We start from the raw sequence: 21,297 nt of genomic DNA, 5'->3' as shown, positions 1-21,297 counted from the left end.
AATGATATAATGCGTAGGTTATGCAGACGGTGTGGTGTGGAATTCGTGGACGTCTGGAATTCGTTGACTTGTGGAATGAGTTTGAAGGGCGAAAGGACTTATACAAGATGGATGGCCTGCATTTGAATGGACTTGGTGTGCGGAGACTGGAAAGAGTGTTGCTGAATGAAGTGAAAATGGATGTGCAAAACCAGGGAAACTAGAACTACCAAGGAGGGAGGGGGGGGGAATGGATATGCAGACATCAGTGAGACAGATGAGTGTAAGAATGTATATAATGTACCCGAGCCAGCACTAAGGACAAAAAATGGGAATGGGTCATTTAGAATAACGCATCAATATAGGGGTGGGACTAAGGGATAACTGCATTTCATGTATACTAATGCCAGGAGTATTAGGAACAAGAAGAAGAATTTTTGGCCTTGATTGGCTCTTCCTGGCCACAGGTTATTGGCATTAGTGAAACATGGCTGACAGAAGATGATATAGTTAGTGGGATAGAATGTGTAGGTCATAGTGTGTTTAGGAGGGACAGAGAGAATAAAATGGGGGGAGGGGTATTACTGATGATAGCTGATGAACTGCAGCCAAGGAGAATTGAAGTTGTATCGCAGGATAGTGAAAGGAGCTCATTTGAGGCTATTTGGTGTGAGATTGAGACTGGCAGAATAAAATATACAGTTAGGTGCTGCTATAGACCAGGTGATGGAATAGATGATGGAGATAGTATGCATAGGGAAATTGATGAAATGAGTGGAAGGAGGGTAATTATTATGGGGGATTTCAACTATGGTAACATTGATTGGAAGGAGGAGAGGACACATGTGAGGAAGGAAAAGGATTTTATTCAATTATTAAGGGATAACTATCTGAGACAGCATGTAATTGAATATACTAGGGGTGTGAGAGTGCTTGACCTGGTAATAGCATCTGAGAATTTGACTGTAATGAATATGACCATGTTGCCACCTATTGGTGAAAGTGATCATAAGGTCTTGACCTGGGAGGTGGCTAAAGGTGTGGAATTTTCGACTAAGACAGGGTATATGTGGAATTACTGTGCTGGCAAGTATGACAAGCTTAGGAGATTGCTTGGATCAGTGCCATGGCATGTACAACTGCAAGGGCTGGACGTCAATAGAGCATGGGAAGTGGTCAAGGAGCATTTATAGGAGGTTATGGCTGATTGTATACCTAGGGTCCGAATAGTAAAACAAGTAGGGGTTAAATGGATGAATAACACCATTAAGCTTGAGCTGCAAAAAAAGAAACAACTGTGGAGGGAATTTAAAGAAAGGGGTGACCTGCAGGCACACGAACGGTATAAAGTGCAGGCCAGAAAGTAACGAGTGTGGTAAAAAAAGCAAAAGCAGATTATGAAAGGAAACTAGCTATGCAAGCAAAAGAGAATCCCAAACAGTTCTTTCAATATGCTGCAAGTAAGAAAAAAAACTGTACACGGCAAAATGATTTTAAGGAATGATGATGGTAAAGAGGTCAGTGAATCAGTCGATATAGTGGAGTTACTGAGCGCACACTTTGCAAAAGCATATCATCCAGGTGGTGACATTGAAAAAATGAAGAAACCGTTAGTTTATACGGGGATAGTGATGAATGAAGTGGAGGTGACTAGTCTATTACAGAACCTTAATGTGAACACATCTGTGGGATTGGATGGTATACCAGCACGGGTCTTGCGTGAAGCGGCTAAGGAATTATCAGTGCCCTTAACCGCGTTGTTTAATCTGAGTCTCAGGTCTGGTTTAGTCCCGAAGGTGTGGAAAGAGGGGAAAATAGTTTCACTGCATAAAGGAGGATCCAAGACTACGGTTGCAAATTACCGACCGATCAGCATATCAGGAGTCGTTGTCAAGGTCTTGGAGAAAGTAGTCAAGGAAAAATACAGGAATGGATTGATGAAATGAGATACTGTACAGGGGAAAGCATGGCTTTGTGAAGGGTAGATCATGCTTCAGTAACTTGCTCAAGTTTTATAACAAGGTGACGACTGAACTGGATAAGGGAAATGGGTTTACAGTAATACTGCTAGACCTGGCAAAGGCGTTTGACAGGATACCACATGGAATACTAATCCGTAAACTACAACATATGGGAATGGATATAGGGTTGGTGAGATGGATAGGTGGTTAGTTGATGGAGAGATATCAAAGAGTAGTTTATTCAGGAGTAGAGTCCAAAAGATGGCCTGTGACTAGTGGGGTGCCGCAGGGATCTGTTCTTGGACCACTGCTGTTTAATCTGTTCATTAACAATATAGGGAAGGATCTAAGTGGAACAATTTATTTGTTCGCTGATGATGCAAAGTCGGGTAGGGCAATAGTGAATGCGGAAGATGTCAAAGTCTTGCAGGATGACTTAGATAGATTGGAGTTCTGGGCTAAGGAGAATGGATGTCAATTTAATGTGACAAAATGTAAGGTTATGCATTTTGGGGTGAAAAGATTAACAGCAGTATACCACATTGGTGGCACTGTACTCCAAGAGATTGATGAGGCCAGGGACTTGGGAGTGTTGGTGGATAGGGAGATGAAGTTTAGGGGGCACATTGCAAAAGTAGCTAAATCAGCTCATGAACTCACTTGGTTGTTGAAAAATACCTTGACGAGCAGAGACAAGCAAATTATTGTACCTCTGTATCGAGCCTTGATAAGACCTCATCTCGACTACTGCGCCCAGATTTGGTCACCTCGGTTCCTTCTTGATGGGGAGGAGGTGGAGAGGATCCAAAGGTGAGTGATTAAGATGATAACAGGTCTATGGAATGAACCATATGAGAACAGGTTGAAGATTTGTGGGTTGCAGAAACTAGTTGATAGGCAGAAAAGGGGATATATGATTGAGACATTCAAATTGCTAAAGGGATTCTATAGGATTAATTCAGAGGATATTTTTGAGATTAGGACTGGTGGTGGGAGAACTAGGGGACACCTATGGAAGCTGGGCAAGAGTGTTGTTTGCAGGGGTGTTAGAGCTGGGTTCTTTACTTTTAGAGTGGTAAATGAGTGGAATAAGCTGCCAGAGTCTGTTGTGGGTGCTATGACGGTGAACGAGTTCAAGGCAAGGTATGATAGATACTGTGAGAATGTAATTGCCTAGTTGTGTGGACATGATGTTTAGGGCCTCCCTCGATGAGTCTAAGGACTCCCGGAGTCGCCCGAAATAATAATAATAATAATAATAATAATAATAATAATAAAAGATCATTGTAAAAGTAAGGATTATTTATACACAATGCAATTATGGAACAAGAAACAAAGAACAAAGAAAAGTCATGGACTTTTATTATGTATTAGATTATGTATTAACATTGTTAAAATATCAACAACAACAATAATAATAATAATAAAAAGAAACTGTTATGTTCTTAACAAAACAAGCCTTTTCATCCCACTCCATCTTACAGGACCTAATTTATAAATTTAAAATGGCCACTGTTATGTTGGAAAAATTCTGTGTATTTTGTATCATTTAGGCATTTAACACCTTTTATAAAATGATTTTTATCTTTTTATCTTAAGATGTGAGCAACTTAATTATAGGGATACTTTCAAAATGCAAACTATTCTCAAGAGCAAGTTTGGAACACAATAGAAACTTATGAATTAATACTGGAATTCCATAAGATTGACAGAAAATAATTTTTTCAATACATGATGAACAGAAAGAGAGAGCTAGGGGTCATCCTTGGAAGTTGTGTAAGAGTGTGGAAGGATGTCTGGGATAGATTTTTTGCTTGGAGAGTGAGTGGATTAAATTGCCAGAATTAGTTGTGAATGCAATAGCAGTTAAATGAATTAAAGAGTGGAATGATAGGTATTGTGTGTATAAAGGTTACTGTGTGATGAGTGTGATGAGTCCTCTGACTCCATGGATACACCCATATAATAATAATAATAAGAAGAAGAAGAAGAAGAAGATAGACACCACATGACTAGGGTCAACTGCTGTATAGGCTTTGCAGTGCTAAACTATAGCTAAACCATGGAAGATCAAAACAACACGATCAATCTGATTTTGGGCCACACAGCGTAATGATATCCAGTGAAGTCCAGTTGGTCTGTAGCAACCAAATCGAATCTCCATCCCTTCACTTTCATGGGCCTGTTAATAGTTCTGGATATATCTCTTAGTCAAGTCATCCATCATCCTTAAAGAAATTATATAGGGAGTTGTATAGGTGTCACTAACTTTTTTTTTTTTAGGATACAGCTTTAAAACAGTTATTCTGCAGATGGCTGCTAAATAGTATATGGGACTGAACTAATAGCAGTGAGGAGGCATCTCTGTGGACTAAGCAGTGCCCTCCCAAAATACTATTTTTGGATTCCTTCCATGCAGTTGGCAGAATAGCAAATAATTCTTAGTTACTACTAGCAGCTGTGCTGAGAGGGAATCCAAATAATATGTAGAGGTGGACCCCTACTAATGTTTCCAATCTGCAGGGAGCTGAGTGAAATTCTCCATTTGTATGACTTAGCTAAAAATTAATTTATGCAATTCAAACAAAGAGAAACAGATTGCATGCAAAAAATAACTTTCATAAAACTTTCAATCCACTTTACAAATATACATAGTCCAACCTTAATGATGTTCATTTTTCATATCCACTCTGTAAAACCTATTTATCTTTTCCTGCCAGAAACTCAACTTTTGGCTTGTTTAATCACTGCACATCTTACATTTCTCAACAATTCACTCTATCAATTTTTTCATCTAAAATGTGACACTGTTGTGCATATGTTTACTCTGTTATTCTATATAAGAGAATATTACTTAAATTAAGGGGATATTAAATCCCACATAGTTTTAAAACCGAATAAGAAACTCAAAGATTGGAATCAGAGAGTTTCTTGCCGAATATAGTAAACTATAAAGTATCGGCGACACTAGCGTTAGCAAATGCAAGTGATCCTAGTACGTAGTACAATACCGGACGACTCGTTGCAAAGGTGGGGGATGTTCAGATCGCTATTCTTAGGAACCTAAGAATCGCTATTGTACTACTTACTAGGATCACTTGCATTTGCTAACGCTAGTGTCGCCGATACTTTATAGTTTACTATATTCGGCAAGAAACTCTCTGATTCCAATCTTTGAGTTTCTTATTCGGTTTTAAAACTATGTGGGATTTAATATCCCCTTAATTTAAGTAATGTTTTCATTGCCGAAATGAAGCTTATTAGCTCTTTATATTTAAGTAACTTAATGGTTGCACCTGTTTGGATAATCGTTCGCAGAGTATATAAGTTCTTTTCGCTATACACTTTGGTATTAGGTCTAGCTACTCACTGATGAAGCCTCAAAAAAGGCTGAAACCGGTCTGGGTAGTGACCTCCCTCCATAATGTAATAACAGCATACATTTCCTAGGAAATGTGTTTTTACATTATGGAAAATACCTAAGAATAGCGATCTGAACTTCCCCCACCTTTGCAACGAGTCCTCCGGTATTGTACTACGTACTGGGATTACTTGCATTTGCTAATGCTAGTGTCGCTGATACTTTATAGTTTACTATATTCGGCAAGAAACTCTCTGATTCCAATCTTTGAGTTTCTTATTCGATTTTGTGGGATTTAATATCCCCTTAATTTAAGTAATGTTTTCATTGCCGAAATGAAGCTTATTAGCTCTTTATATTTAAATATAAGAGAATATTTAATCAAGAATCCTCTTTTTGATCATCTGTGGATAAAAATCTTGGTCTCCTTCTATGAATTTTTGTTTCTCTTAATTCACAATCATTCTGAACTTTTTGGTTTTCTTTCTTTAAATGTTGCTATTCTCCAGCCCAATGTTTCTAATAGCAAAGCCATCTTATTCAGACATTTTAATATTCACAACTCCAACTGGTTTTATTTTTCAACTGCATGATATGGCAGGTAGTGATGATTAGAAATTTGCTGTCACTAACAATCTCACACAAATTGCTCACATGCATACAAGAATACCAATAATCTCATCCTTCAAACACTTGACATCCTCACCAACCAATGATCCTTCTATGTATACTTTTTGTCCTCTAGGCAAATTCTGTTCACAACAAGAGTTGATTTCTTCTGCTAGAACTACACTCACAGAGACCATCCATGCATTGCTTGGCATTATAAGAAGGACAAATGAAATATAAATGATTTTTATATTTCATTTCCTTGGTTGGATTATTGTTTCAAGTTTTCTGATACAAACGTTTGCATGAGTATACTACTGAAACAATTTTCATAGGTATATAGAAATATTCATTCCCCATTCCATATTATTGCTATCTATTAAGGGTTGGCTCCAAGAAGTGTGCCAAAGCAGTTTAAAGAAATAATGAAGCATATGTTCATAATATATCCTTTATGACTTAATAATACACTTCCTTCCTTACTGATTTGCTCTTATACATAGACCCACACTTCACTGTGCAGGCATTCAAAACCATATCTGGAATAGGTTGGTTAGTCCTTATCCCCGAAGTGTCCTATATCTGTGTATTTTGTGTGTGTTTGCGCGTGCATGGGTGCATTCTTCTGGCCAGTTTGCTTGTTTTGAGAGATGAAAAATCCAAGTTTCCAGTAGAAAAAATCCTCCTCATCATTGGGTTGAAAACACCTGATAAAAGTTTCTAATGTCACAGATGGGACTCAAACCAGGGTCTTTCTCACCAAAGAGCTCATCTAAACCAAATGAACTATGGAAACTCTAATGATACTCTACGAGGTTTAAATGGTGACATGCAGTTCATTTCATATGATACAACTGGAAAGAAGCATAAAGAGTAGAGCAAATGCTTGTGACCTTACAGGAGAATCTGAAGTGGGCAAGTGAGCACAGCCACTGGTTCATTGTTGCAAAGTGTAAGGTTATTGAAAGCAAGGATGGAATGCAGAGCATACAGTTGGGAATATTTTCAAGGAGGTGAAAAAAAATATGGGATCTGAGAAAATGGTCAACAAGGACCTGAAATTTAGGGATAGCACTGCTACAATTGCAAAAAACGTGATAAGTAGAGTATAGCAATGATGAAGAGGACACTAACATAGAGAAGTAAAGCGGTTATGCTTTCATTGTGTAAGGCCTTGATCAGACACATATGGATTAGTGTGCACAGGCATGTTCACCTGGTTTTCAAGAAGATAAAGATACCGGAAATGTTCCAAATAGGAGTGACTAAGGTGGTGTCAGAATTTCCTGATGTTAGGTATGAGGAGACAGATTGAGGGACTCCCATCTGCATGCAGAGCCTAATGTAGGAGGGTTGATATGATTGAGACACATAAGTCAGTGAGTGGTTATTAATGTGGAAGAAATTTTTCATAGAGTGGAGATAGATACAAGTAGAATAAGAGACCAATCCTGAAACAGTATAAAGAGGGTGCAAGCAGGGAGTGAAGAGTATATCTTTTACATAAAGCATGTGCTAAAACAGTGAATGAGTTAAGACACAGTTTGATAAACATTGTGTTTAATGGTCCACACCATCAGGGCCGGCTCTACCGATGGTGCACCACGTGCATTTGCACGGGGTGACATGTTTTTGGGGCAGCAAAATTGGCCTAAACTATACAAAAAATAAATCATAAAAAAGTCATTTATTCCTTCTCTGTTGAAACCAGACTACAGGATGTCATTAGTTAAATTTTTACATAATAAAACTTCATTGTACTGTACTTTTTTATTTTATTATTATGTGACACCTCCACGGAGTCCAAAGACTCATCAAGGTGTGCCAACAGCATCAAACAATTGTTCCCCTTCTAACTACTAACTGCGGTCAAACTTGCTTTAAAAATCAAAATAATGTAGTATTATGGTGCTTTTAATATTGCAATGTTAATATTAGACGACATGACAATAGCAGAACAGAATTTTAACAGTGAAAATGTAAATTAACTTATGTTAAGACATAACACATGTTCTAAAATTTTAAAAAATTATATTTACCACAGTTAACGTGTTTGTGATTTAGCAGTTCTTCATTCTACATGATGTGATGAGCATTACTTACGTGTAAGTTAATAGTAACACATTATTTTCTTTCTTTCTTTTAACCCTTTAAAGGTGTTCGATGAGTATACTCTCATCAAATATGAGTATACTTATCATTTCTAGGAAATGACCACGTTTTGGGTAATGAGAGTATACTCATCATGTAAAAAAATAAATTACCCTTTGCAACAAAAATTAAAATTTAGTAAAAATTGAAAAAAAAATCCCCAATTGGTGGGTGATTTGACACTTCATTTATAATTACATCCTCTAATGAGATGACTAAATCCAAGACCCTCAATCCTGGTGTGACCTCTGTTACATACTGTCTTAGGTAGTTATCCCTTAAAAACTCAAGAAACTCATTTTCTTTACTTCCAGTTGCCATCTCACCATTCCAGTCTATATTGCCATAATTATAATCACTCTTTTCTTATTTGCTTGGCTAATTTGATTATATATTTCATAGTCACTACCATCCACATTTCCTGGTCTATAACAACATCCAACCAAATATTTCATTCCATTCACCTCTATCTCACACTATACTACCTCAAAGCCACTGACACCATTTCCTCTTGCATCACTACTTGTATGTACATAACTCTTTCTCAATCATCAATAGTACTCCCCCCCCTCCCTTTTTACCCCTTCTATCCTCACGAAACACATCATACCCTTCCATATCTATTCCTGTCAGGATGTCGTCTCCAACTAACCATGTCTCACTTATTCCAACAATTTTTGGGTAAACAGACTCAATTAGTGCAATTGTTTCTTGTTCCTTGTTTCTTACACTTCTAGCATTTGTATATAAACACAACAGCTCCTTCTTGGATCTACAGCTAGTTCCACTGATACCACTCATTCGATGTGATCGCTCCATGCCCGACTGGGCCATTTCCCTTTCTGCTTATTCATTTTAGAATCCTCTTCGATTCCAAATGTTTCCTCTTGATCCCAGGTCATCCCATCCCTTTCCTGTCTACACATGCTCTCACATCCTCTTGAAGCATCCACCTTTCTCATGCTGTGTACCCCTATTCATCTTGCACACCCATTCTCTCATTTTCCATACTCGTGCCACTTGCTTCCTCATTTATAACCACTTCTTTAATCTCTCTTGTCGTACTCTCCTGCTCTTCTACCTCACTCCCCACTTGATCTGATTCATTCTCTATACTCACTTCTCTACCTTCCAGCAACAGTCTCTCCAATGACTCACACCATAACCACTCAAATGCAGTCCCTCGCTCCCACTCAGTTTACTTCGTCCTTCAAACTCATTTCACACATTAACAAATTTTACTCCCCCTCTTCTCACACATTTCAGCCAACATACCAATCATAATCCTTGCTCTCTCCCTCATCTCACCACAGTCATACCTGGGCAACATGCTTACTACCCTTCCTGTCACACTATTCTCTTTTATCTGTCTAAGCAGCCTCCTGATATCCATTCTGATATGCTCTTTGTCCTCTGTCAAGAGGACGAGATACTTTGCTATACAATATACTTTGCTATAAAATGTTATACTTTTTCCGATGTTCATGGATTTTAAATGGTTTTTAAAAAAAACATTTTTAGGTTGTGTTGATAGTATTTGCGATATTAATGAATTCTGGAGCAATAAAATGATCGATTTTTCAAATAAACTAACGTTTAATAATTGCCACTTTGTTATAATTTAATTAGAATTTACAGCAGGTGCATTTACTCTGCATTTGATGAGTATACTCATCTCGCTTGATTTTAATTACCCATGCAGATGCATGTTTTCAGAATAAAATTTCGCCGTTAAATGGTTAATTGTCTCTCTCTTTCTCTAAAACATATAGTTTATGATCATTTTTAATTAACTTATGAATTTTCATTAGCTAATGCTACTATTTAGAATTTATGATCAGACATGTTGAAACCAAGTTTAACATCACAGCTTTTGAGACGTCATTAAAAGAGTTTTATTAGGGGGAAGGTGTAGCAAAATAAGCTATTGCATGGGGTACAAAATTCCTAGGGCTGGGCGTGCACATCATTAAATACAAAGCTGATAAGTTCATTATGGAGACTTTCCATAGTGGGTTTTTAACTTTATGGAGGCTAATGATAATAATAAAATATTGCACCTGGCATTCCAAGTATACTGTAGGGAAGCAATTTTCATTCTAAATTAGTCAACTTGCCAAAAATATTTTTCAAAACCAGTGGTAGCTCAAGTGGCAGAAGATGCAGATATCCATAGGTTGATGGTTCAAATCTGGCCTGACAGATATTTTTCTCGTTCTCAGGTGCCTGAGTAGTGTAAATGGAAAAGACCTGCATTCAGTTCTCGTCATGATGAGAGGAATCTTTATATCTTTATGTGGGCCTTTTCAACTTAAAGTGGGTTAGTTGTTCTCATACAGAAGGAGAGGGGAGGGTTCTTTCCTTCTGGAAATTCGGATATTTCCACCTGAAAAACAGGCAAACCATCCAGAGAACACATGCAGTTAGCAGACAAATGCTATATAGTATGTGACTGATTTAGCAGTGTAGATGGATGATATACAGTGCTGTGTACTGCAGAGTGGCCTCCTGTGATGAGTCCTGGGAACCCATAGAGGTGTCATGTAATAATGATAATATTAATGTAATATTAATAACAATAATAAAATCTTTCTATACTTAGGAGACAGCTAGGAGCTATAGCATGGAATGAGGAATTGAATGGTAAGGAAATAAATGCTGCTTGGAATAAATGCTGCTTGAAATAAATTCTTTGAGCTGACAAAGAAATACATAACAGCATCAATGTGTGAATGTATTCCAAAGAACAAAAGGCTGAATAAGGTTGGTGTAAAATGGATGAATGAGAGGCTTAAGCATATGTAGAAGAAGAAGAAGGCAATTTTGAGGCAATACAAGATGAATAGGAGCCTCCATAACTCAGTCACTATAGATAAAGCCTTTTGGTTGGAAAGACCTTGGTTCGATTCCCATCAGTGATGTGAGGAACCTTTATCTAGTCTCTTTTGATGAAAGGTGAGTCAGCTGGTCTCATACGGAGGTAAGGGTTTTTTTCACCTGGAAACTCAGTTTTTTTGTCTTCCAGAACAGGTAAACTGGCCCGCATGGATCACAATCATGAATACATCCCAGAGATATGCTGATCCTGAGCCCAGATAAAATTAGGGAGGTTGGGGAAAGCAATGGTGACTACTCTGTAAAAATCTCAGCAGGAACAGTTTGTGGGCAAGGCCTACAAAGTCACCTAAGGTCAGAAACAACTGAAGGGAAAAACCACCACCACACAAGATGAATAATGGTAATAATCAGTTACATGAAGAGTATAAAGAACAAGCCAGGAGAGTTATTTGACAAATTGGCAAATTAGGCCAAGAAAAACCTTAGAGAGTTTGTGGCAAATAGAATAAGAATGATTATGGTAATGGATGAAAATATTAATGGATGAAAATGGAAGAATGGTAACTGCTGCAGAAGACATTGTTGAGGTATTCAGTGATTAATTTACAAGGGTGTTTCTACCTGATCAGAGTGAAATCGTGAGGAACTTATGTGTAGAAGACATAGGAGAGGGTGGCTTAATTGTGAGTGAACAGGAGGTATTTAAGGAAATAAATAAACTTGAACGAGAGGCTTTCAGTAAGGCAATAGGATTTATGACAGGTAATGACATATCACCATGCATCTTAAGGGAATGCTCCAGGGAATTGGCAGTAGCATTCACATACCTGTTTAATAAGAATCTTACAACAGCACAGGTTCCAAGGGAGTGGAAAGAAGGTGAAATTGTTCCATAAAGGTGGTGATAAGGCTGTGACTACAAAGTATATGCCAATGTGTATATCTGGAGGTATTTAAGGAGGTATTTAAGGAAATAAATAAACTTGAACGAGAGGCTTTCAGTAAGGCAATAGGATTTATGACAGGTAATGACATATCACCATGCATCTTAAGGGAATGCTCCAGGGAATTGGCAGTAGCATTCACATACCTGTTTAATAAGAATCTTACAACAGCACAGGTTCCAAGGGAGTGGAAAGAAGGTGAAATTGTTCCATAAAGGTGGTGATAAGGCTGTGACTACAAAGTATATGCCAATGTGTATATCTGGAGTTGTGATTAAGGTACTAGAGAGATTTGTGAGAAGTAGGATACAGAGGTGTGTTGATAACAGCAGTATTCTCTGCAGTTATTAACATGGGTTTGTTAAAGGGAGATCATGTTTTACTAACTTACTTATGTACTATAACAAGGTGACAAGTATCATTGAACAGGTGAGATGTATATACAGTTGTATACTTAAATTTTGCAATTGATAGACTGCCAAACAACAAGCTGTTAAATAAATTGAAACATAAGGGATTGATAACAAACTGTGAGTTGGATCAGTGACTGGCTGTCAGATAGATATCAGAAAGTTGCATATGGTATTGCAGCATTACAAAAGAGGAAGGTCACTAGTAGTGTGCTGCAGGGGTCAGATTTGGGACTGTTGTTGTTCAATTTGTATATTAATGACACTGGTATGGATTTAACTAGCGATGTGTAGCTGTTTGTAGATGATGCAAAATTGGGGACAGCAACGCAGAGTCAAGCAGATGTTATGGCTATACCTATCCTATTCTCCTCAGCCATATGGCTGGTGGGGAGAGCTATATGCTACCATATTAGCGAGATGATTATGAGCAAGGTGGTTTCCTGTTACCTTTCTTGCCGTAGTATATTTTATGACTGTAGCAGTGTCTGTTCATGGGACTGGTTTGCCAGTCTTGAGGGATGAAATCTGCCTGAGTTACCTGAGTTACAGGGAGAAAAAACCTTTACCTCTGTACAAGACTGGTTAACTCACCTTAGTCGAAAAAGACAAGATAAAGGTTCCTCACATCACTGACTGGAAATGAATCCAGGTCTTTCTGACCAAAGGGCTTCATCTATAATGATTGAGCTATTGAGGCTACATTATGGCTATACACGAGGACTTAAATGGATTTCATGAATGAGCAGGTAAGTGGACCTGTCAATTCAGTGTTGCAAAGTGTAAAGTTTTGAAATCTGGTAAGAAACAATGGGATGCAAAGTATACACTTGGTGGAGAAACTTTAAAGGATATAGGGAGATGAAAGATCCGGGAGTGGTGGTGGTGGACAAGGACTTGAAATTTAGGTCTGCATTGCACAAGTGGTGAAGATGTCACATCAGATAATGACAATGATGCATAGTACCCTGATATGTAGAAAAAAAGAGGTTATGATGCCTTGTATGAGGCCTAGATTTGGTTGCCTGATATGGCTTATTGTGCACAGATTTGGTTGCTAGGTTTTCATTGTGATGAGAGTATGTTAGAAACGGTCAAGAGAAGATTCACAAAGGTGGTCAGTAGTCTTTAGAATGTGTAGTACAAAGACAGATTAAGAGAATGTAAATTGCAAAGCCATGTGAATAGGAGGAGGAGGAAGGTGGGAAATGATTGAGATATATAAGCTTGTCAGGAGTTGTCATCAGGTTGACATGGTAGAGATTTTTCATAGAATAGGAGAAGGAGTAGAACAAGAGGCCATTGCTGGAAATTGTATAAAGGAATGTGTGAGCAGAAGAGTAAGGCGTGGGTTCACTGCATGGAGAATGGTCAGTGAGTGGAATGCATTACTTGCATTTGTTGTGAATGTAGACACACTGAAAAAATTTGAGTCACGGTTGGATGAGCATTGTCTGCGATAGTGTGTATTCTCCACAATAAGTCTCTGACTCCAGGGAGTCAGAGACTTATTATTAATATTAGAATAATAATAATGATAATAATAATATACATATTTTCTCTAATTGGAGGAAATGCTAACTAGACATCTAGGTGGTGGATATTTTCATCAACCAGTGAAATACTGCTGCCTTTATCATTAGAAGAGAACAGAGGTGACTGACTCCTGTTTTCTCTCCTTTCCTGCCACGGATGGAAAATATCTTTGGTGTCAGTCCCTCATATAAAACCTCTTTAATAACTTATATGTTTCTATCATGTTGGCTCTTTTCTGCCTATCATGTCATCTTTGCACCTCACACATTCAATCTCTCCTCATAAAGAACATTTCATAGACCTGATTAATCTGGGTCAGTTAGCTTTGGATATTATCTACCACTTTTTCATCCAAAGGAATCCAATGTAACCAGACTAGTGCACAATAGTTTAGATGTAATCTTATAAAAACATTATAACGAGAGGAAAGGTTGTGTGTGTGTGTGTGTGTTGCCCAGGTATGATAGTGATGAGCTGAGCAGAAGAGCAGTAATACTGAATAGCATAATAGCCAGAATGTCTCAGAAGAGAGGATTGGAATATGTGGATGCTTGGAGGGTGTTTGAGGACAGAAGGGAACTGTATATGAGAGACAGCTTGCATTTGAATGAGGAAGGACAAAGGCATCTGGAAAGATTGTTGTTTTCTGAACGAGTCAGTGTGTCAATGCAGGGAAACTAGAATTCCCAGGGTGGATGGTAGCAGGGATGGCCTCTTGTGGGAATGGGTGCTTGGGGGAAGGGGTGACAATGTCAGAAAACATTGAGCTCAGGGGAGTCGAGAGGGGGACAATGATAGGTATAGAAGCAGTGACATTTTTATGCTTTATACTAATGCCAGGAATATCTGAAATAAAGGAGATGATCTGGTGGGGCTGAAAACATCAGGCTGGCCAAAGATTATTGGGATCTCTGAAACATTGTTGATGGAGGATGATATAATAACAGGAATTGAAGGAGCAGGATACAGCAATTTTTGGCAGAATAAGAAAGGAAAATATGGTGGTGGAGTACTGCTTATGATAAGTGATGACTTATATCCTCTAAGAATGGAGGCTTTAGAAGGCAGTGACACAAGTGATTTTGAAAGCATATGGTGTGAGGTAGAAGTGGCCAAGATAGGATATTTAGCGGAGTGTTGCTACAAACCAGGGGAGCACAGAGTGTGGGGAGTAGGAGATATTTAAGCAATTGAGCTTGCCAAATGCAAAAAGAATGATTGTTATGGGAGATTTTAACTACAGCAGTATAAGCAGGGAAAAGGAAAATGCATGTAGTAATAAGGGGATGGAATTTCTAGAATTCTTGAGGGGATAAATATCTTAGACATTTGTATATTTAATAGAGAGAACAAGAGATTCAAGAGTTTTGGATTTGGTCATAGCATCAGAAGAGCTGATAATAAGTGTGATGACATCTCTCCCATCAGTTGGAGAGAGAGAGACTGACCATGTGGTTTTCATTGGAAGATGAACGACATGCAGGTGTATCAAAGAAAAGGCCACGTATGTGGAATTATAAGGCGGGTGATTATAATAGTCTTAGGTATCTACTACGGGGCGTTCCATGGAGGGCAGAATTGGAAGGCCAGGATATCATGAGTGCATGGGAAATTGTGAAGGAATATTTGTTAGCAGTAATAGTAAGCTGTATTCCACGAGTGAAGAAGCGGACACAATGTGGTGTAAAGTGGATGAAAAACAATATCAAACAGGAACTGCAGTTGAAAAAGAGATTATGGAAGAGATATAAAGAGAGGGGATGGAGGGCAGATACACAAAGAATATAAGACACAAGCCAGGAGCTTGACCAGTATGGTGAGGAAGGCAAAACTGGAATATGAGAAGAGATTGCCACTAAGATCCAAAGAAAATCCACGGGAATTGTTTAGCTATGTGGCACCAGTAAGAGGAGAAATGATTATGGAAGAATGAAATTGCGGGATAAAAATGGGAATAGAGTGACTGATGCAGAGGACTTAGTGGAGTTGTTCAATGAGCACTTTATTGGAGTATTTCATCGTTCAGATGGTTTTAATACTAAAGGGATAGGGCAGGTTCAGGGTTTAGAGATGCAAGAGGAGAGTGCGTTCCAAATACTGAGTACTCTGGATACCAGTAAAGCTGTGGGACTGGATGGTATTTTACCACGGGTTTTGAGAGAATATGCTAAAGAACTGACAACCGGATTGACCAGGATCTTCAATAAAAGTCTGGCTGCACGAAAGGTAACCAAGGAATGGAAGTAAGGTAAGATAGTGCCGCTGCACAAGGGTGAGAATCAACAGGGATTTGTTAAGGGGCACTCTTGCTTTAGTAATATGATTGCCATTTATTATAAAGTGACAAGAACAGTTGATGAGTTAAGCCATATACTGCCATTTTTTTGGATTTTGCAAAGGCATTTGACAGGGTGCCACATGATAAGCTGGTATTTAAATTGCAGCACAGGGGTTCTAAATGTTGAGTTAGTCAAATGAATTCAGGATTTGCTCTCTGATAGGTATCAGAGAGTTATGTATGGTGGGCAATATCAAGGAGGCAGAGGGTTACAAGTGGGATCCCACAGGGCTCAGTACTAGGACCTATATTGTTTAACCTTTATATTAATTACATTGTCAGTGGATTGTAGGGGTATATTCAGTTGTTTGCAGATGATGTGAAGCTGGAAAGGTTATTAGTAATAGTTCAGATGTGTAGTCCTGCAAGAGGATTTGAATAAGTCAGACAGATGGGCACATGAATTGGGTTTTTGGTTGAATGCAGCAAAATGTAAAGTCTTGAAGTGTGGGTCCCATCAAAGAGAGAATGCATACTCTACGGAGGAGTTATAGTGGAGGAAGTAGGAGAGACAAGAGATTTGGGGGGGTGATGATTAATAGAAAACTGAAATTCAGGGGACATATTGGAAAAGTGGTGAAGGTAACACAGAGGATTGCTGGAGTAATGAGGACACTGACCTGCAGAGATAAAAGAGTTATCATTCTATTGTATAAGACTCTGATCAGATCATACTTGGACTACTGTTCTCAAATTTGGTCCCCAGGATTTGAAGGAGATAAATTAACTGTGGAAAAAATTTCAGTAGCGGATAACAAAGATGGTTTCATTATGAGGATCGACTGAGGGAATGTGGACTGCAGAGTTTGGTGGATAGAAGAGGGAGAGGTGATATGATCGAGACTTCAAGACTGTTGAGAGGGCAGTTACAGGGTAGACATTGGGTTGTTCTTTCACTTGGTGGAACGGCGGGAAGGATCAATGGCAAGAGGCCATCCCTGGAAGTTACGAAAGGAAGCTGTGAGCGAGAGGGTGAAGAGTGGTTTCTTTGCATGGAGGGCGGTTGAATTGTGGAATGCATTGCGTGAGAGGGTGGTTAGAGCAAGAACAGTCAATGAGTTCAAGGTATGGTATGATAAACTTTGTGTTTCCTAAGAACGACCTCCCACGATGAGTCTTTTGATTCCATGGAGGCCTGGATAATAATAATAATAATTATTATTATTATCATTATTAATAATTAGGCGACTCCAGGGAGTCCTTAGACTCACTGAGAGAGACCCTAAACATCATGTCCACAGAACTATATGACATTTCACAGTAATCTATCATACTTTGCCTTGAACTCACTCACCGTCACAGCACCCACAACAGACTATGGCAGCTTATTCCACTCATTTACCACTCTAAAAGCAAAGAATTCAGCTTTAACACCCTTGCTAACCACACTCTTGCCCAGCTTCCATAGGTGTCCCCTAGTTCTCCCACCAATAGTCCTGATATTATTATATTTTTGATATCCTTAATTCAGAGGATATCAAAAATATCCTCTGAATTAATCCTTTAGAAACCCTTTAGCAATTTGAATGTCTCAATCATATCTCCCCTTTTCCGCCTATCAACTAATTTTTGCAACCCACAAATCTTCAACCTGCTCTCATAAAGTTCATTCCACAGACCTGCTATCATATTGGTAACTCGCCTCTGGATTCTCTCCACCTCCCCCCCCCTCCCCCATCAAGAAGAAACCTAGGTGAAGAAACCAAGAAGAAATCTGGGCACAGTAGTCGAGATGAGGTCTTATTAAGGCTCAGTTCAGAGGTACAATAATTTGCTTGTCTCTGATCGTCAAAGTATTATTCAACAACCAAGTGAGTTGATGAGCTGATTTAGCTACTTTTGCAATGTGCCCCCTAAACTTCATCTCCCTATCCACCGACACTCCCAAGTCCCTGGCCTCATCAATCTCCTGGAGTACAGTTCCACCAATGTGATATACTGCTGCTAATCTTTTCACTCCAAAATACATAACCTTACATTTTGTCACGTTAAATTGACATCCATTCTCCTTAGCCCAGAACTCCAATCTATCCAAGTCATCCTGCAAGATTTTGACATCTTCTGCATTCACTATTGCCCTACCCAACTTTCCATCATCAGCGAATGAATGAACTGTTTCTCTTAGACCCTTCCCTATATCGTTAATGAACAGGCCGTTTTTTGGGCTCTACTCCTGAATAAACTACTCTCTGATATCTCTCCATCAACCACCCACCTATCCATCTCACCAACCCTATATCCATTCCCATATGGCCTTGCAGGAGGACTTGAATAGATTGCATGAATGGGTAGGTAAGTGGAACTATCAGTTCAATGTTGCAAAGTGTAAGGTTTTGAAATTTGGTAAGCAACGATGAGATGCGAAGTATACACTTGGTTGGGAAACTTTAAAAGGAAGTAGAGGAGAGCACAGGCCACTGCTCTCCTCTACTTCCTTTTACAGCCCATCTTGAAACTCACCGAACCAGCTTCACTGCCTCCTCCTTCATACCATCTACCTCTGTCCTTTGGAATAGTCCCCCTCCACTCTGCCTTCCCCCAAAGATTACAACCTCAGCTGTTCAAGCAAAATATTAACAGACCCTTTTTTGTTCTGTTTCTCTTGCCCACATACACACATTATGGATCCATATTAACTTATGGATCTGAGAGCTGAGTTAGAAGTAAAACACTTGACCAAATACTACAGACCATAGATATGAATAGATATGAGAGTCCTGAGAAAGATTAGGGGCATGAAAACAGATGGCATCAATGGCAATATCATATTAAAAACAAAATTAGCAAAACAAGTGTTCTCTACCAGGTTGGCAAGAAAAAGACCCAGAGGAAGAAAAAGATATTAGGTGGATTGATAGTAAAAAGTGCCTTAGAAGACAGAAATATAACACCTGATAATATTGGAGTTTTGACATGTATGTGTGTGCGTGTGTGTGTGGTCTTGTAACACCTTTCATGTATAAATCAGATATTTAAAAAAAAAAAAAAAAACTTCACTTGACAAATTAATGCAGCTGGTTATCCAGTTCTCTTCTGCATTCCCTAAGGGAAAAACGTTTATGCCTGAAGATTTTATGTGCTTACAGGGCCAGTTTGCCTGTTTTGAGAGATGAAAAATCTGACTTTCCAGGAGAAAAAAACCCTTCACCTCCGTATGCGGCTGGCTAACTCACCCTTTGATTGAAAACAAGTGATCAAGTGTTCCTCATGTCATAGATGAGATTCAAACCAGGTTTTTCCAACCAAAGGGCTCATCTATACCAACTGAGCTATGGAGGCTCAACTAGAAATAACTAAGTTGTTAAATGTTTATTTTAGTAAAGTAGAGATTTTGGACATATCTATTAGCTGAATGCTGAGGGAGAACCTGGATAAAAAATAACAGTTAGAGATATATTAAAAACTATTGCAAGAGTTAGTAATATCCTTGACCTGGTTGTTCATTTTGATTCTTGTCACGAATAATTCCTAAAGGATATTCCATTATACAAGGTAGAGCTAGGATTAAAGCAGTAAATTAGAGACCAATCTCTGACTCTGATATGGTGATGAAGGTACAGGAGAGAGTGGGTAGGAATAACTCCTAAAAGGAGAACAAAGCACTAAGTTCCTCTATAGAAAAAGAGTGCAAATCACAGCAAAATAGTAAGTATGAATGGCAGTGAGAAAGTGATTCAGGACATGAAAGAGAAGATGACGCAAGAGATCAAGTGCATGGAGTGAAATGAGGAGAACTGCGGTTATGAATGGAAAAGTGAAGGACAATGGAATGAAAGATTTGAAAGAAGCATTTTATAGAGATTTAAAGGGTGAGTGAATGAGAAGACATAAAGGTTTATTTTCCTGGTAGAATGAATAGAGTGATTCAGGCATTGGATATTGGAAGTAAGCAAGCAAAGGAGTCAAGAATATTGCATAGGTATGAGAATGAAGAGTTGAGATGGCAAGCAAAGATCATGAGTACTATGCTAGAAGAGCTGGGAGGAGAAAGAAGTGCAGTTTGTGAATGTGTTGGTGATTTTAAGGAACACATTCAACTGTATAATAGAAATGAACCACATTTTAATGGTTGGGGGAATCGACTAGACAGGCTGTTGCTGGAAGGGAGAGTGATGATTGCACTGAGAAGAAGATGTGAGGAAGTAAGAGGTGATATGAAAGAGCAAGAAAGTAGGGTTGAAGTGATTGAAGTTATGCTTGTGAATGAAGAAGTGAATACTGTGAATAAGGAAAAGAAAAGAACAGAAACCCAAGATAGGGTAATGGTGGGAGAAGGGAGGGTAAACAGAAAGACACTGCATGAGAAGTGTGGATGCTGAATTCAGAAGTGGATTCATGTTAGAGGCTTAATGGAGTGAATTTCTTCCAGCACTTAAGCCTTAACACACAGAAGTGAACGGTGTGAGCAAGATAGCCTGGGATATGTGTTGCAGGAGTGGGGGAAATTGTTTGGTTCTGGGATAGCTGGTGATAGAGAGGAATGACCAACAGGAAGTATGGAAGAGCCACATCTGATGACCCACATGAAGGATGTCCAAAAAGTGTATCAACACCATAAATCGTTCATCAAGTGCTCGATATGGAATTGGATGACTGGCGAGTCAAAGTGCGTGAAATTGCTGAGACTATAGGCATTTCAAAAGAACGTGTAGGATATATTTGCAGGAAGGATTGCAAATGAAAAATCTTTGCAAGATGGGTGATGTGCTTGCTCACGGCACTGGCATGAAAATCTCTGAACAGAGCTTGTAGCGTTTTAACAAGAATAAAACTGATTTGTGTGTCGATTTATTACTATGGATGAGACTTGGAGTCACCTTTACAGATAAGAATTCAAACAACAGTCAAAACAGTGGACAGAAGCTGGTTGTTCAGTGCCAAAGAAGACAAAGTTGGTTCCATCAGCAGGAAAGGTCATGGCATTGGTGTTTTGGTATGCTAAAGACATTTTGTTTATTAATTATCTTGAAAAGAGTTTGCAGAAGAAAAAAAATCATCTTTCACCAGAACAATGCACCTGCCCACAGAGGTGTTTTGGCAAAGGGAAAATTAAGGGATCTGCACTATGAATTGTTGGAATATCCACCCTATTCCCCAGATTTGGCTCCTTCTAACTTCTGTCTCTTCCCAAAACTAAAACTCTTCCTCACTGGTCAGCGTTATTCTTCGA

The 21,297-nt window shown here is 38.7% G+C and overlaps 1 protein-coding gene across 1 annotated transcript in view; it reads right to left on the bottom strand.

The window, feature by feature from the left end:
- The window catches only part of LOC150110251 (uncharacterized), a 653,148-nt gene that overhangs the window by 299,332 nt on the left and 332,519 nt on the right, over window positions 1-21,297 (bottom strand). The window lies entirely within an intron of this gene.

The sequence above is a fragment of the Typopeltis vanoorti genome, chromosome 1 (assembly GCF_054136105.1).
Source record: "Typopeltis vanoorti isolate ZY-2024b chromosome 1, IOZ_Tvanoo_1.0, whole genome shotgun sequence".
Taxonomy (NCBI): Eukaryota; Metazoa; Arthropoda; class Arachnida; order Uropygi; family Thelyphonidae; genus Typopeltis; species Typopeltis vanoorti.
Note: the sequence above shows the minus strand (reverse complement) of the source record. Positions and strands in the feature narration are given on the sequence as shown.